Source organism: Papaver somniferum, chromosome 3, assembly GCF_003573695.1.
Source record: "Papaver somniferum cultivar HN1 chromosome 3, ASM357369v1, whole genome shotgun sequence".
NCBI lineage: Eukaryota > Viridiplantae > Streptophyta > Magnoliopsida > Ranunculales > Papaveraceae > Papaver > Papaver somniferum.
The window spans coordinates 52,818,684-52,837,440 of NC_039360.1; the positions used below are offsets into that span (position 1 = coordinate 52,818,684).

An 18,757-nucleotide genomic window follows, 5' to 3' on the forward strand; every position below is an offset into this window, starting at 1 on the left:
CATGTTAAAATCCACGACTGTTAGGCAAACAAACAAATGATAAAAGGCGATAAACCGTGAATGCAAGTGAGTCAATACCTTTCCAAAAAAAAAAGGAAATGAAATAAGAAACATGAGCGATCTACCTTTTCTGGCACTCTTATGCTCTAAAACTAATGGCCAATGAGATATGTTACCTATCAATCGCATCTCGGGAGCTTGATTCTAAAGGTCATTCTGTGCATACCCGTCAATCATTGTATTTCAAATCTCAACATTCCTCTCTCTAGATAAAATGAAAACTTGTCTAGCAGTATAACTCAGAAAACATGAAAATTATCAAACTCGCAAAAAACAAATCACTAACACCGTGTCAATCGGTATTCAATTTAAGAAGCAACCCATAAAGAACAACGAAACTCTTTCAATCCTAAATTTCCCCAAATTGGGGAAAGATAATAGTAAAGCTAACAACAGTGAGAACTTCAAAGCTTCTAAATAATATCCACTCGTTTTGTATACCCCAAACAACATCCTTTCTCTTACGCATATTACCAAACATTCTCTGTACTAAATCGAATTTAACAAACTCATATTTATCATCTTCCAGGGACTCAAAACATCGGTGTAACAGCATATAGATATTTCCTATTGGATGTTTGCAGCTAAAAGAGAGCAAAGAAATAAGGAACTTGGACGTTTCTAGTTATAATTCAAAATAAAAGGTAAAAAGAAGGACGACGACCGTTTGAGAAACTACAAAAGATGTGTTCTCTATTGAACTCAATAGTACAAAACCTAGTAAAGGAAAACCATTCTCCATGTGAATTTATCCACGATGCATGACCAAAGAGTACTGAGGGCGTACTGAATTACCTTTTCAGTATATATATCTCTTGCTTCTCTTCCTAATTGGTTGAGGGTCTCCATGGCAGTACATTTATCAGCTGCAATCAACCTACAAAATTCAATAAAAATATTACACTTCAATTGCAAAATTGTATTTCAAAGTTAAAAAAAAACACACAAAATTTCTATTTAAAAACAAAACTCTCCAAAATAAACAACTGATACCCTAGCATAGTCGATTTGTAGCAGACCTGAGTACTCAAACATGAGAAAATATAAAGTAACACAAATAATGAATTAGATTCAACTTTTAAAAAGATCCAAATCAGTACCTAGTACCTTGAAAATCATAAACAAAACCAACCATAGCGACAAAGAATATTGTTTTGTGGGAGAGTATCAAGTGATGGTATGGTCGCGGTATTGACTCCTGTGTCTTACTACTGACACTTTTTAATCAAATCAAAGCTCTGTTGATGGTGGTTTTTAGAAAAGGGGTAAAATCGTAAAACCTTACGCATAGCATGACGTCACCGGTGACGCTAAACACATTTATTATAACATTTAATGCACTTATGTAAAAATCAGGGTATCTTTCTTCAAATGCTAACTAGGGTTTCGACACACAAAATCCTAAGCCGCACAATCGCTGTGCATCATGGCAACTATGCCAAAACCTAAGCCGCACAATCGCTGCGCATCATGGCAACCATGCCAAAACCAAGCCGCACAATCGCTGCGCATCATGGCAACCATGCCAAAACCAAGCCGCACAATCACTGCGCATCATGGCAACCATGTCAAAACCAAACCGTATAATCACTGCGCATCATGGAAACTATGCCAAAACCAAAGTTGCACAATCGCTGCGCATCATGGCAACATGCCAAAACCAAGCCGCACAATCGCTGCGCATCATGGCAACCATGCCAAAACCAAGCCGCACAATCATTACGCCACATGCGCCATTGGCACATACCAAGCGACGCTTGCAACCTAGCATTCCAAGTCGTGCAAACCTAGGGCCAAGCGGCCACACGCGTCATTGGCACATGCCAAGCGACGCTTGCGATCTAGCATGCCAAGCCGTGCAAACCTAGGGCCAAGCCGCCACACGCGCCATTGGCACATGCCAAGTGACGCTTGCCACCTAGCATGCCAAGCCGTGCAAACCTAGGGCAAAGCCGCCACACGCGCCATTGGCACATGACAAGCGACGCTTTCCACCTAGCATGCCAAGCGGTGGAAACCTAGGCCAAGCCGCCACACGCCATTGGCACATGCCAAGCAACGCTTGCGACCTAGCATGCCAAGCCGTGCAAACCTAGGCCAAGCCGCCGCACGCGCCATTGGCACATGCCAAGCGACGCTTGCGACCTAGCATGCCAAGCCGTGCAAACCTAGGGCCAAGCCGCCACACGCGCCATTGGCACATGCCAAGCGACGCTTGCGACCTAGCATGCCAAGCCGTGCAAACCTAGGGCCAAGCCGCCACACGCGCCATTGGCACATGCCAAGCGACCCTTGCAACATACCATGCCAAACCGTGCAAACCTAGGGCCAAAGCCGCTACGCGCGCCATTGGCTCATGCCATGCAACACTTGCATTTTGGCATTACCACTACGCGCGCCATTGGCACATGCCATGCAACACTTGCATTTTGGCATTACCACTTGCACCCGCTGTACAACCTACATCCAAGGCATTCCGCACAAGCCATTGGCACATGCCGTGCAACCCTTGCACTTTGGCATGCCGCGCCTACATCAAAGGCCACGATTTCTCTTAAGATGCAAAATCTCGACCGTCGAAGGTCGCCACTGAGCCGGCACACCTCTCAAGCTCAACTTATCAAACACCAGCGACATGCTACACGTTTTCCACGAAAACACTCGAGACATCAATACATGTCATAAACTGGAGGATGCTCTTTAGGGTTTTGGTTTGGCGGTTTACAGCGTGCGGCATACACAAATGCTCGTTCAAGACAGTGTATTAAGAATAAAACGGTTAGTAAATGCAGGAAGTAATGGTGAAACACTCTTTCATTATGGAACATCAATTTCATCAATACCAGACGTTACCACCTCTTCCCATTTAACTCATCCATTTATTTTTCTTACGAGGCCAGAGTACGTTTCACTTAGACTTGTATAAATAGATCTTACCTATTTCCACCAAGACAACAAGTTTTTGGTCAGGTTAAATACAATACTCAAAAAGGCAACTTTGCTAGCTTTCCCAAAATCTTTCACCTTCTGATACAAGTCAAGTAATACTCTTCCAGAACTGTTCTGGTCTCAACACTCTCTTCGCTTCCCTCCCTAAACCAGCCCTTCTCCTCCTCTTTGTGACCGAAGCAAATCCGGAACGTCCATTTCTTAGTTTAGGCTGGAGTTGTACAGATTGATCTCTCGAATCTAAAGTACTCCCATGCAGTTAATTTGTTTAGGGTTTAGATCTGTTTCTCACTCACTTACCTGAATTACCAAAATCGGCAGAAACGATTTTCACCCATAAACAATTGGCGACCACAGTGGGAGATTTATCTTTCGGTTACAATGCCAGTTTTCAATCCTCGATCTCATACTTCGATCCAGACCTCAGGACGGCGAAAACAAGCGATTTGTTCTGGGATCTATAACTCGATTATCAGACAACCTGGTTACCAGCCGTGATCCTCAAAGAGATGGATGGGGACTTCGCAGGAAGCTCCAAAGCGACTGGAACTTTCCGCAGTCACAACAATACTACATACAAAGCCGGTTTTACACGGGAAGGATCTTGTTTTCATCAGAAGACCCAGAACACTGAGTAAGTCTAGACTGGACGGAATATACGATTTATTCTTTTAGGTTCTCTATAAAACCATCATCCTATTTCATCTTATGCTAACTAGCGGCACACGCTTTCACGAAATCAATATCCGCAAGTTATAATCAGAACAATACTATTAAAACTATTCATTTCAAAAATAATCTGGTATTCTCAAAAAATACCAACCGTCTATCAAAAATCATTCATACTTCAAACCAGACACCCTGTGTGCCTTTCAAAAAAAAAAAACTAAGCGAAAGTTTGAAAAAAGACAGAGAAACATTCACGGAAAGTTTTCCAACAGGGGTCTGCTCTTCTTGGAGAAAGCCACCCTTGCATCTTCGAGAGCCGCTTTTTTCAGAGTCAACGTCTTGGAAAGTTCTTCGATTTCTGCCTCCTGCTGTGCAATTTATCCTCAGAAAGACTTTCGACTACTGCGGTTTTCAATTTCTGGATATCAGCGAAGCCCTTAACGAACCATGGAACATTGAACTCGTTCTCTACACACATATCATGATGCTACTTCCAACTGGTGATGACGTCCTCAGAAACAGTATGGCCAGTCACCTCGCACATGTCCTCGACTGAAGACAGGATTTCTTCCACACGCTTGACCAGTGAGAATCTACTGGTGATATTCCTGGGCGTGGCAATGTGTCCATATCTTTCCCAGATCTTGGTATACAACACCTCGTACTTAGCTAGCACACTGAAGCCGTCGACCAGCACATGACCTGGGTAAGGAACCAAGTACATGGGGTCGAAAGGGGGACATGCAACCAGACCCACGACTGGCGAAGGGTTCTCTCCCACGCTTGCATTAACAGTCATCAGAACATCCTCCGTTGTTCGAGTCGTGTCCATGCTCTTAATTTGATCAACTTTCATCTCCATGGCGCCAGTAGCAGTCACAGTTTGAGGCAAATCTTCACGAACCTCTATCTCAGAATTGTCTCCAGAATCAGACCCTTCCTCATATCCTTCCTGCAATCTTGAGTTAGACGTTTTTCTTCGGAAAAAAAAAAGAAGAAGAGAAGGAAGAAAACGTGTGCAAGACTTACCAAACCACTTCCCGAAGAAGATCCAGTGACGCTGTCAGAAGACCTGCCTTCATCTTCTGAACTCTTCTCTTTCTCTGACTCTTCCCTATCACGAGAGGGCTCAACACTGCCGACCTCTTTTGAAAGAGTTGTTGTCTCCTGACGACGAGCAAGTGCAGTAAAGGAGTTAACACTACCGAAGCCCTGGTGGAAACAAGATGCAAATATTCAGAAATGAAATAAAAATCTACACGTTTTAGTTGAACCAGCAAAGAGGCAACACCTACCTGAATATTGGAAGAGTTGAAAGACACGAGAGTCGTCGGGTCTGTCAAAACCGACCGTAATCCGCCAGCGCGGTTCTTCGTCCTCTGTTCCTTCACCTGGGGACTGTCTACATTACCAGGCGATTTTCGCTTAGTTGCAGGAGGATTTCTCAACATTGGATGCTTTGCCAAAACCTCAGGAGTGGGTCTACAACGGGCATTCGCCACCATATGGTTCACAAAACCCCGGATAGTAAGGAACTCATCTTGCCAGAACTCACTATACTTGAAAGTCGTTGAAGGAACTCTTTCCGAAAGCAAGAAGGGTAGACGCCTACCCGGTTCAAGAACGCTGGCATTAAGAGCAACAAGCAACGAATTCTTAGGAACAACCGGCTGAAGAGAAAGAGGGACCCTTTGGTCGAAACCCATGTGACGAGAAGCACGATCAATATTATAAGAAGCTACTTGGAACGATCCCCTAAAGAAAGACGACATATAACTAGGCATGCAACTCCGCATAAACAAATCTTCACCAACACTCAGGTTATCTTCGGAAAGCAAACCCATATTCGGAGCGGAAGCAAAGGTGTTAACCTGAACTACGGACGCATGCACCGGGGACCACGGGCGAAAACCGACTTCATGCAACTTATCAAGGAACCCAACCAAGTTCAAGCCAGCTCTTGGGCGCCTGTTCACCCATCAGAGTATTCTGGAGCCACCCCAGCTCGCGGGAATAGAAGGTAACGGTTTCGGAGCATACTTCTCGAAATGCTCCCATAACCACGCTTGAAGGAAAGCAACATGGACATTTCAGTCCACTTTCATAAAACCGTTCGAAAAACGCATATCCACAAACAAGTGATCCAAATGCGTATACAGAGAACCAAGGAACAGGCTGCCAATGGGAAGAACTTCACCTGTCGCTAACCTTACGACAATCTCCAGAAGCTCTTGTATTATCTCTTTCTTGCCGGAACCGTCATCGAAAACGTCCCTAGACAACCAGAGAGCCAAGAATGCCGCAACATAAAGTGTACTACTCTGTTGACTCGATTCCAGCTCATCCGGGAACCATTGGGACACCCACCAGCCGTAGAAACACTTTTTGTTCTCTTTCCGAACGAAATCTTTCGACTTCGCAACAAGATCAGATCGCATCTTTTTTCATCTTCTGACAATTAGATATTAAGGTTTCCTGTTACGGGAATATTAAGCAGAAGGGCCACGCTTTCTAGGGAGAAGGTCATTTCACCCCACCTGCATACGACTGTATGAGTATCCGGGAACCATCTGGAGATAAAAGCAACTAAACCAGGGATGTCCATCCTAATGTGAAGATTTTCGGAAGCCCTAACAACGTCAATGATCTGTGCTCGAGTCAAATTAGCACTTATATGTTCCTGGCTCACCATAAACCCAATCCATTTATCAAAGGAGCGCAACAGGTTTTGACACATTCTGAAATCAATATGGGAAGCAGAGTACACTCCTTTCTGAAGACAAAACTGTATTATGCTCTCTGGTCGGACTGAACGGGTCCTCCTTTCATCCTCTGAACCGGTCAAGAGAATTGACACGAAATTTGGATGATTTTTCCGGGCTGCGGCAAGGGGCTTTGTGAAGAATTCATCATCCGTGTTTGGTTTGGAGCTACCAACGTCTTTTGGTGAAGCAAGACTTTGTTCAGGTGACATATTGTCGGAGTTTCTTATGGTGCTTTGGTAACAAGATATCTGCACCAATAGGGGAAGACGAGAATAAATTATCACCCACACATAACCACACCAAAAAAAAATAAAACCCTAAGCAACTAGGTTTTCATAAACATACTGCCGCAGTATTCATGACGAAAAGTCTATGGGTTCATAAGAATCACGCTTATGACTCGATTCTACGAGGACATGGAAGAACATTATTTTTTATGGGTTCATACGAAACATATATACAGCTAGATTTTTCGTACTGGCACACAAAAATATATAAAGAGTTAAAGAAGAAGCATCGGAAGACATACCTGGAATGCTGACTCTCCTTGTCACTCTGCCGCTAACACAAAGGTATGGAAGAGCAAAGGTGCAAGATAAAAGGAGAACACCCTTTTTATATGTATAGGCGTGATAATTGAGGGGACTTCGAATAGGGAAAGGATTCCCTTTTCAAATCCGTACGTGGAGAAAGGAAGTCGGTCCTGCAATAGCAAGCTTGGCCACTTCCAAAAATGCACGCCCCCTCCTTGCTAGCACCGGTCCCACCAAGCACTCCATCCGCGCCAGCTTCCCAATCTGCGCCAGCTACCAATCCGCGCCAACTGCCAATCCGCACCACACCATGCTTTCCAACACCATGTTTTCCAACGCCATGCTCTGCCAAACGACCCGCGCCCATTCCAGGCTCATTAATACTGACAAGTCCCTTTCACACCCAGTCTATACTAGAAGCTTCGCCTCGCGCTCCAAAGCCTGGCCACAAAGACATATAAACGAGTGGGATTTATACAAAGCTACCAGATGCAAGGATCGCGAATTCTACTTACATCTCGAAAAAGGTCAGTCAAGTCTCCTTAGACCTTTTTCACGACTTACTGTCTCAGTTCTATCCTCGTCTGTCACCATCTTATGCTTACCTTGCAACAAGGCCCATGTTCCAAGCTAAGCAGGGGACTTAATGTTGATGGTGGTTTTTATACAAGGGGTAAAATCGTAAAAACTTACGCATAGCATGACGTCACCGGTGACGCTAAACACATTTATTAGAACATTTAATGCACTTATGTAAAAAATTACCAGGGTATCTTTTTTCAAATGCTAAACTAGGTTTCGACAAGCAAAACCCTAAGCCGCACAATCGCTGCGCATCATGGCAACTATGCCAAAACCTAAGCCGCATAATCTTTGCGCATCATGACAACCATGCCAAAACCAAGACGCACAATCACTGCGCATCATGGCAACCATGCCAAAACCAAAGCCGCACAATCACTGCGCATCATGGCAACCATGCCAAAACCAAGCCGCACAATCGCTGCGTATCATCGCAACCATGCCAAAACCAAGCCGCATAATCACTGCGCATCATGGCAACTATGCCAAAATCAAAGCCGCACAATTGCTGCGCAACATGGCAACCATGCCAAAACCAAGCCGCACAATCGCTGCGCATCATAGCAACCATGCCAAAACCAAGCCGCACAATCATTGCGCCACATGCGCCATTGGCACATACCAAGCGACGCTTGAGACCTAGCATGCCAAGCCGTGCAAACCTAAGGCTAAGCCGCCACACGCGCCATTGGCACATGCCAAGCGACTCTTGCGACCTAGCATGCCAAGCCGTGCAAACCTAGGCACAAGCCGCCACACGCGCCATTGGCACATGCCAAGCGACGCTTGCGACCTAGCATGCCAAGCCGTGTAAACCTAGGGCCAAGCCGCCACACGCGCCATTGGCACATGCCAAGCGACGCTTGCGACCTAGCATGCCAAGACGTGCAAACCTAGGGCCAAGCCGCCACACACGCCATTGGCACATGCCAAGCGACGCTTGCGACCTAGCATGCCAAGCCGTGCAAACCTAGGGCCAAGCCGCCACACACGCCATTGGCACATGCCAAGCGACGCTTGCGACCTAACATGCCAAGCCGTGCAAACCTAGGGCCAAAGCCGCTACGCGCGCCGTTGGCACATGCCATGCAACACTTGCATTTTGGCATTACCACTTGCACCCGATGTGCAACCTACAACCAAGGCATTCCGCACAAGCCATTGGCACATGCCGTGCAACCCTTGCACTTTGGAATGTCGTGCCTACATCAAAGGCCACGATTTCTCTTAAGATGCAAAATCTCGACCGTCGAAGGTCGCCACTGAGCCGGCACACCTCTCAAGCTCAACTTATCAAACAACAACGACATGCTACACGTTTTCCACGAAAACACTCGAGACATCAATACATGTCACAAACTGGGGGATGCTCATTAGGGTTTTGGTTTGGCGGTTTACAGCGTGCGGCATACATAAATGCCCGTTTCAAGACAGTGTATTAAGAATAAAACGGTTAGTAAATGCAGGAAGTAATGGTGAAATGCTCTTTCATTATGGAACATCAATTCCATCAAATTCCATCAATATCAGGCGTTACCACCTCTTCCCATTTAGCTCATCCATTTCTTTTTCTTACGAGGCCAGAGTACGTTTCACTTAGACTTGTATAAATAGGTCTTACCTATTTCCACCAAGACAACAAGTTTTTGGTCAGGAGAAATACAATACTCAGAAAGGAAACTTTGCTAGCTTTCCCGAAATCTTTCACCTTCTGATACAAGTCAAGTAATACTCTTCCAGAACTGTTCTGGTCTCAACACTCTCTTCGCTTCCCTCCCTAAACCAGCCCTTCTCCTCCTCTATGTGACCGAAGCAAATCCGGAACGGGCTTTTCTTGGTTTAGGCCGGAGTTGTACAGATTGATCTCTCGAATTTAAAGTACTCCCGTGCAGTACATTTGTTTAGGATTTAGATCTGTTTCTCACTCACTTACCGGAATTACCAAAATCGGCAGAAACGATTTTCACCCATACACAAACTCGTAATCAAAAAAATTCGAAGAACAATTATAAATAAACAGAGAAAGGGTTTGATGGCCTAATCTTACAAATCACAGTATCTCCAAATGGAATGACGAAACCCTAGAAATTGGATTACGAAGATTCTGCAAGTTTATAAAAAGAAAAAAAAATGAACAAGCGATGCAGGAAGAAGATTGGAGGATAGTTAGGGTTTATATATGAAATTGATTTACATTGATGGCCGAGCAGTATTGAAACGCTCCTCACATTGAATATGTTCGAAGAATATTATAGTCTTCTCATGTGAATGAAAATAAATGAGGACGAAATTTGTGGTTGGAGCGTTAGAAATTTGTGGTGCAATCTCAACCGTCCTTTATATGTCCAAACCGTAAATCTCCATCCAACGTGTAAAACTGGAGAGAAGAGAGGAGACACTTATTGGTGGCTCAATCTTGACCGTTTTTTATGTGTCTGAAATGAAGATAACCGTCCGTATAGAAAAACACCATTGTCCCTTGTAATATAGATAGATGTTATTGGATACGGATAAAAATTTATATACAAATTTGAAGTGAGAAAAATTATGCATACTACCCTTATGGCATCCCAATGCAACCATTGACACCCCATGTAAAATGTATGATTTCAGAATGGAACATTGATTTTTTTCTTTTTCTTTTTTTTTTTCCATTTGAAAATGCATGAAATATAGAAATTTTCATTTTTTTTTTCAAAAGAGCCCCTATAAAATTCAAGAACCTTACATAAATAAAAAAGTTGGAAACCAAAATGATCACGAAATGAGCTGGACCCATCGAGCCACACTAGGTACACCTTGGTTAACCGCAAACACCATATAATAACCCCGTGGGGCAACCTTGGAATTTGGTGGAGCTGTACACCGTATCCTATACCTGCCACCAACAGCACCACCTGATTCAGGTACCGCCGACGTAACACCCAATTTGACCAACCTCGGTCCTTGTGAGTAAGAATGCGTGGCAAAAGGTGCATTTCCAATATTCACCTCAACTATGCCAACAACTGGCAGCGTTACTGATATAAGAATCTCAAAAGCCTGTCCATAACGTAATTTTTCAGGTAATTCCTCAATAGCCGGTCTAAGATTAGCGCGATCATCTGACAGATACTCCGGTGAGAACGCTTCGAGTCGAAGCTCTGTTGGGAAATCACCCCCGTACTCGTAGTAGTAATGGGGATTACTACCCGCAACTAAAAATCTGCCGTCCGGTAACAAATTTGCTGTCGAATGGTACATTGCCGTTTCTGAGATCATTCTGCGACGCTTTCGCAATATGTTGTCAATAGTTTCGCATTCATACTGTTGTTGCGAGATTCTGATCCTACATCTTGCTTCTTCTCATGTCTTCTATGCGAAGGAGAAAATGATATGAGAAATGCCGCAGCTACTCATCTTCTCACATTCTTCTATGATGAATCTTTTACACGTATCTTTCCTTCCGTTTATTTTTGACACGTCTTCTGTAACCGCTGCTTCTCAACCGTTCACGTCTTTTCGTCTTAATTGTGTTTATCTTCTCGAAAAAAATTCCTCTATACATACTCTTTCTTACTCTTATTTTCTCTCTTTTTACTCTCTTTTTATCTTCTCTGCAACTTCATCATTTTCTCCGTAAATTCCTCTACTGTAATTTTTTTTCTATCTTCTTTCTTCAATCTTCTTAATTCTTTATTCATTCCCATACTCTGTATTCAAATATGCCTCCAAGCGGTCAAAAGCATGAGAAAACCTTGAAGGAAGTTCAAAAAGATCTTTCCGAGAGAGGTTTCACGTAGGGCTGTCAATGGGTACCCATTACCCGGACCCGGAACCGGACCCGGTATATTTGGGTCCGGTTCCGGGTCCTAAAGTTGGACTCATTAGCTACTTAGGACCCGGCGGGTAATTACCCGATTGGACCCGAATTTAAACGGGTCCAAACGGGTAATACCCGTTGGGTACCCGCGGGTATCGGGTACCCGTTTATTCATTCTTTTATTCATGTTTTTAGCAAAATTAAAAGTATTTTTGCTAATTTTAGTTTTAATATTTTACTCATTTAAATTTTTTCTCTTACATTTAACCTTTATTTAGTACATTAATAAGAAATCATAATAAATTTTTATAAAAATTACTTAAATCCAAGCCAAAAAGAGAAATATATTAAGTTTTTTGAGGTTTTTTAAATAGTTTTATTAAGACCCAATGGGTACCCGGAACCGACGGGTACCCAGGTATTTAAACGGGTCTGGTTCTGGGTCCACAAGTTTAGGAACCGGACCCGGAACCGTTAGGAACCGGACCCGACCATTATAAGTAGGGTCCGGGTCCGGGTCTAGTGATACCCGGGAGGACCCGGACCCGTTGACACCCCTAGTTTCACGCTTTTTACCATTCCTGGTGAAAGTGCCAAATCGATTCTTTCCATTAAAGTTTTCTCTGATCATCACTGTGATGATCAAACAATCATAGTCTCGCTGGGTCAAATTCTCGTAGGTCTCCCTATTCCTCTTTATAACCCTGACATTCCTCTATTTTATGAAATTCTTGCTCATTCGAATTTTTCGCGAGCTATCTTCCAATTAAGTGGGGATTGCATCCGTCTGATATTGGAGTTTGCTAATCGCGGTGCTGGTAAAGGATCTCTTTATCCTAAAGAGCTTAGGGATCCTAAATTCGCAGACTTGGAGATAGTCGCTGAGAAGTACACAGTAGCGAATTTCTTTGAAAATTATGAACTAATATCTATGAAGAAGGAGAATACTCGCTGGGGTGTTCGCTTGAAAAGGAAGGATGTTATTGCTGAGGTTAAAATGCTCATGCATGACATTGATTGGCACTCTGGAATAAATAAAACCCCTCGCCAATCTAAAGATGATAAATGGTGCGTCTTCCCCTTGATGCTGAAAGGACCCTATATTGCTGGTTCTAATGTCATTCCTGCGAATCTCACCGCTTATCGACCCTGAGTATTCTCTTGGCCTGATAAAGTGAAAGAGGTATATTTCTTCCAATTTCGCCCACTTTATGTTTCTTTATTTATCTTTACTCTTTTGTTCGCTGATTCTTGCGACATTCTACAGATCCAGAAACTGAAAGATAGCTACCGCAGGACTGGGAAAGCCAATACCTTGCTAGTTCTTCGCTCATACACAGATGAGGTAAGAAATATTCTTTTATGATTTTAAATAATATATTGTTGCCTCTATTTCTTATCTTCATTTGTGTGTGAAGGTTATTGCTGAAGTAGAAGAACCCACCAAAGCTGCGACGGCTGGTGATAAGGGTAAAGATATTCTTCGCAAAGGAAAATCATCTGCATCCTCTTCAAAGAAAAGAAAGAGAGGGAATTCTCCTTCTCCTTCAGATGTTCATTTCCCCGATGGTTTTGAAGACGATGAAGACAACAAAGATGATGATGACGACTCTGCTGCGAATAAAGATTATCCACCTGAATCCTCTATGGCACAGTTATCTGGTATCTTCTCTGATTCTTGGCAAGGGATGGGAGATAATTGCCTCGCCAGTATATGCAAAGCTCTCGCAACTATTTGCGATACTCCTTTGTTCGATGGTGATAGTTCTCTTCGTGGGGTCTCCAGATCAGTGACTCCTAGCTTCCTAAATTCTCTCAATAGTTTGGTATGCCTTCGTCTTTTTACTTCTTCATTATTGTGACTCAAAATTTCTTTTTATTTTAATTATTTTTTTGTATTTTCTTCGCAGGCTGGAAAATTTTCTTTCGATGTTGCCTCAGATTTGGAGAGGAGACGCGAAATTCTTGAAAAGAAGAATCTTCAATTTCGTACGAAGAATGAAGAACTGGAAACTGAAGCTAAGGGTCTTCGTGAGAAGAACGAACAACTAGAAGTTGAAGTTAAAGGTCTTCGCGAGAAGAACAAACAACTGGAAACCGACACTTCTTCGCAAAGGAACAAAATTTCTACTCTTCAAAAAGCTAATGATCATCTCTATGGTATGCAATTTTTCTCATTTCCTTTCATTCATTCATCATATTGTCTTATCTTATTTGATTAATCCTTTTTGCAGACATTTATGGTCTTTCTGATGAAGCCACTCTTCTTCGTTCATTTCCCGATGCCCTAGATAATGACACTCTTCTTGAACATCTTAATAAATCTTTGAATAGTTTTTCTAATGATAAAATTTCATCTCTGTCTTTGAATGAACTTAAATCCAAATTTCGCCTCTTAGAGATTGATCATAGATCTAGTTTAGGTTTAGCAAACCAATTTAAATGTTTTTATCTCAATTCTAAAAAGAAGATCAATAAATTAAGAACCAAGATTAGCAAACTTATAGATGATAAAGACCGTATCTCTGATCAAGGTGTTAAGGCTTTGGCGAAATTCCAAGAGACCCTTCTTGAGGTTCAACTTGAACGAGATGAAGCAAATCATCAAAATGATGTGTTTAGCGAGAGAGAAAACCAAGTTCGTTCTCGTCTTCTCATAAATAATGATGATGAGTTCGCTTGGGCTGCGAAAATCTTAGATGATGCCAGAAAGGATTTAGGCGTAAATATTAGTCTCCAAGCTGAGCATACAGCCTTGATTAAAGATATGATTTCTGACAGAGAAGGTCATCAACTGTTCTTTTTTACTAGTCTTTTGTCTCTTTTGAGTTCTCACTAAATTATTAATTGATTGTCTTTTGTTCGCAGGTTCTCAGAGTAGATATCGCCATAGAATTGAAGAACTTGAAGCTGAGAAAGGGGAACTCGCAAAGAGTCTTTCTTCTCGCAACAATAAATATTCTAGATTGAAGAATCAATTCAAGATCACTGTTGCGAACTTTAAGAATGACGCTCTGCATTTTCGCAATCAAACTATTCAAATGGTTTGCAATGACCATAGTATTCCTCACTCTGATTATCCTTGTCTCTCAGAGGAGATCCCAAAGAACACCCCTAGTCTGATCATCTCTGATAGTGAAGCTGGTGATGAAGAATCTGATGGTGATGAAGATTCTGATGGAGGTAAAGGTTCTGATGAAGATGATGAAGAATCAACTAAGAAGTAGTCTTTGTTTCTTTCTTTGATCTTCTGTAACACTTGTACATTTATTCCTTCTTTTCGTATACTTGCGAATTCTCTTGGTTCCCCATATTCCTTAATATATAAGTTTCTTTTATGTTGACCTGCATTCATTAAAATAATTCTTCCTTGCAATATAGTTAATCAATATAATCATTAATTTTTAACTTTCTGCGTAAATTTATCATGTGGAGACAAATAATATTTTTTGATTTCATTCATTCCCATACTTGCCTCTGTTATTTGTATTCAAATGAGAGATTTTGCATATTTCTCTTATTTTGTGCCTCAGCTTCGCAGTTATTTTTGTATAATTTCGCAATCATATGCGAAGTGAATTTTGATTCTTTTCAAAATTTCATTCTTGTGTGGTCTTATTTTGCCTTCCTAGTTAAAGGTCTTATTATGCCACCTCTTGTCATTGCGACAAAATCGCAGGACGTCCTTGCATTTTCATGCAAAAACCCATTGATCTTGTCTTAATTTTTTCTTTTGTATTATTACCTCTTCAGAATTGTTGTGACAATATGACAGGCCTAAATATTCTTGAGAAAATAAAGCCCCATGACATTGTCGTCTTGCGACGAAATCGCATGACGTCTTCGCACTTTCATGCGAAAACCCATTGATCTCGTCTTATCTTTCTATTTAGTATTATTGCCTCTTCAGGAATGTCGCACAAATATGACAAGCCTTAATACCCTTGCGAGTAAAAAGCCTCATGACATTTGCGTCTTAAGACACTTATCAGCTCTCTAATGGAGGGTGCCTCCCTTATCTCCCCCCTGATTGCCCCTTCAAGGAGGTGTACCTCTACCATACAAGGTTGGATCCTCCCATCCGGTCTTAACAACAACCAGTTGTTTTCGCAGCCTCTTATCCATTTTACCTATATGGTTTATGGTTACGAGACTGCACCCTAAGTGGGGTTTTCTTCGGGCCAAGTGCAGTATAAGCCAAGACTTGTCAAGAATGGCAAGGTATACGCTCCAGATGCCCTTGACACTCTTGACTCAACCGTGTACCTCGGCGCCTTGGTCAGATTCTGCACTCCTTGGGAGAGTCCTTATTACCTTAGTCTCCCAACCTAAGTCATATGCTTAAGCTGAGAATCCAAGGTGCCTCTCCCGGATGGGCTTTATTGACCCCAAATCTCCATGACTCCGGTTATGGTGGCGGTGTAGCCTTTCCCTGAGCCATGCAACAGGTACCCCCTTATATGACGTATTTTAGGTCTTACATTTGCCTCTTGCGAAATTTTATTCACGAACTAGGGTGTACGCCATAAAGGTTCGCCCTTTTCTCTTTTGTCATTGTTCTCTGATTGTCTTTTGTAGAATTTATTATCTCTGAGAAGTTCTCGTATATCATCATATTGTATTTGCATTTCGCAATCTCAATTTTGCCATTCAATAAAATGTATTTTTGAGAATTTTATTTGTTGCGAGGGTGTCGCAACAAATCAATCATTCATACACTTCTTATTTTTATTACTTTCGCCATTCTTTGCCTCTTTGTTATTCTCTGCTATTGCTTCATTGATAATAAACTGTTCACAATTTCTTACTATGAACTAGCATCAGCCTCAGAACATTTCTTCTTCTTTTTGTTCAATGGCATCCACCATCAACCTCTCACTTCTTTGTGTCTCTCTGATTTTGTGTCGCCAACTTTCCTTCTTGGTTGCTCTTCCTTCGCAGGATTCTACCTCAGTTTCGTAACATTTCTTTCCTTCAATCCAATCTCCGTTTATGATTCCTACACTGCTGGGGTGAGGGAACTTGATGCACTGGTGGAAAGTTGAAGCTACACCTAGAATCCCATGTAGCCAAGGCCGTCCAATCAATGCATTGTAGGGTGATCTATGTCAACGACACAGAACGGGATTGTGAAAGAATCAGATGTAGGATCAGAATCTCCCAACAACAGTATGAATGCGAAACTATTAACAACATATTGTGAAAGCGTCGCAGAATGATCTCAGAAACGACATAACAGATAATGTCATCTTCAAATTAAGAAAGGTATGACGATTTTGCGAAGATTAGAAGACTTGCGAAATCAACATTTGTAAGCTCGCGAAAGTGCCGCAAGACAAATCCGAAAATAAAGGATGGATTAGTTGTCATCCACTATGAAAAACTCTATATAAAGAGTCGATCAGCTGTAAGGAAGGGAGAGGTCTTTATAGAGAGAGGAATAAAAAACAATTAGGAGAGAGAAAATCAAGAGTGGTTGTTGTTCTTAATCCTTTTATCTTTCCTTGTAAGATTGTTCAAAGATTCATCAATAAAATTAAGATTGTTAATCCAAAAATGAGTTGAATGTTAATGAAATCTTGTGAGGGGTGTAGTGTAGGATTTCCTGCAACTACAAGAGTCTAGTCCAGTTGACTCAGTCATGTGTCTGTTTGGTCCTATTTGTGAAAATATATTATAGTTTGGTCCTACAAATTATAATTTGGTCCTACGGTGATATCATGGATGATGTAATTTTCATTGTATGGTGGCAGAAATACCCTTATATTATTGTTTGGTCCTAGAAAATAATGGTTTGTGAAGGACCAAACCATATTTTCCCCCTAACAATATCCACGTATGGGGTCCGACCAGTGCAATGAACAAAAAAGATGGTAGACAATTTTTAATTAATCCGAGCTCCTTGGCGAAAGAATATACTTAACAAGGAATCCAAATCCTATTACTACGCAGGAGACGCGAAGCAAACCAACTAATTGGCACCCTGGACTAAGCTCAACTGTAGCCTCTAAATTGATATCATCGTCCACTTCATCATAATGTGCTCATCCAAGCCAGAAGATCCATTATTCAGAAAAGCCTTAACAAGCTTTGGGTATATTTTTTCCATGGAATTCAGAAATTCAACCTTCCTCGCTACATTAATTGGAGTCGTTGTGCTTGGTTGATTTATAATATGTTGAAGATCCTCACCGATTCTTAGTCTCCCACTCATGTAAGCCTTACATGCAGCTAAAATAATTTTATCGCGTTCACGAAAATGCTGAGCAACAAAATCTTCAAAATGCTTGGGGTGATGTTCTGAGAAGGCGCAACATTGTTCTCAAACTTAACATAAACACTTGCTCATCATAATGCATGGATGACTTCTTCCAAGAACTCGAAGTCTTGCTGGCGCCGAACAATTTGGTAAGAACAGGTTCATTGAATAAAGGATCTGCATTGAGAACTAACCCCTGCAAAGACAATAAAACTTGCAATACAGTTGATTGAGATGGATTCCAACTTTCAGTCTTATTGCCATGCCAAGTATTTAAAAGGCTTAAGCAAACTTTACCATTGGAATATAAATTAGGGTTTAACCGGATACCAAAAGAACGGTAGTGAACTGATGGTGGTGAATTAGGATAATCGGTAGGTAACTGAATGTCGAAGAAGAATAAACCGTCGTGATAAGGTGTACATGCTGGTCCTATGATTACAGCTCTCAGTAAATCGATTCTAGCTTCGTAAACCCTAACATAGATCGAATCATGAGGAAGGTCTTGTTTTAGAATCTTCCATTCTTTCATAACTATTTTGTTACTTGGGGAAGAAGAAGACGAGGAAGCGAAGTGATGATCACTGATAGCGTTTTGGTTATCAGCTGCGATCATATCGAATAGCTCAAACTTACGCATGACAATGTTATGTTTATCCTTTTTTCTGCCGTCCCCTTGTACTATAACTATCTCAATCTGCTCTTCCTGTTGTTATGATAATGATTATTTTCTTCAACTCGTACAATAAATCGCTTCCACAAGGAGTGAGACCTAAATAGAGGCTACTATCACTTCCGCAGGAGTTGAGGGACAACTAACACCGAAATCCGATTTTATAGAAAACTAGGATTCTTAAAATAACTAAACTCTAAATAAGAGACAAACTAGGAACGGGAAATAATTAAGATTCCTAAATATAGGCCAACAGCCATCGGCCATCTTCTAAATATCGACTAAGAGACAGACAATCAGATGATGTCTGTACATCAATGTGGACGTGGGATCCTAGGCCTTTAATAGTTAATACGGCCCAGTTGGAAACCGAAATACTGTCAGATTTGCTATGTTCATTTTGTACGTACACAGAGGAAGCCACCGTTCCGATTTGAAAAATCTTTGATACCCAGTGATGATGCA

At 41.8% G+C, this 18,757-nt stretch overlaps 1 pseudogene; it reads right to left on the bottom strand.

The window, feature by feature from the left end:
- Positions 1–17,367: 17,367 nt before the first annotated feature.
- Positions 17,368–18,259, bottom strand: LOC113359447 (annotated as a pseudogene).
- Between the last annotated feature and the right edge of the window lie 498 nt (positions 18,260–18,757).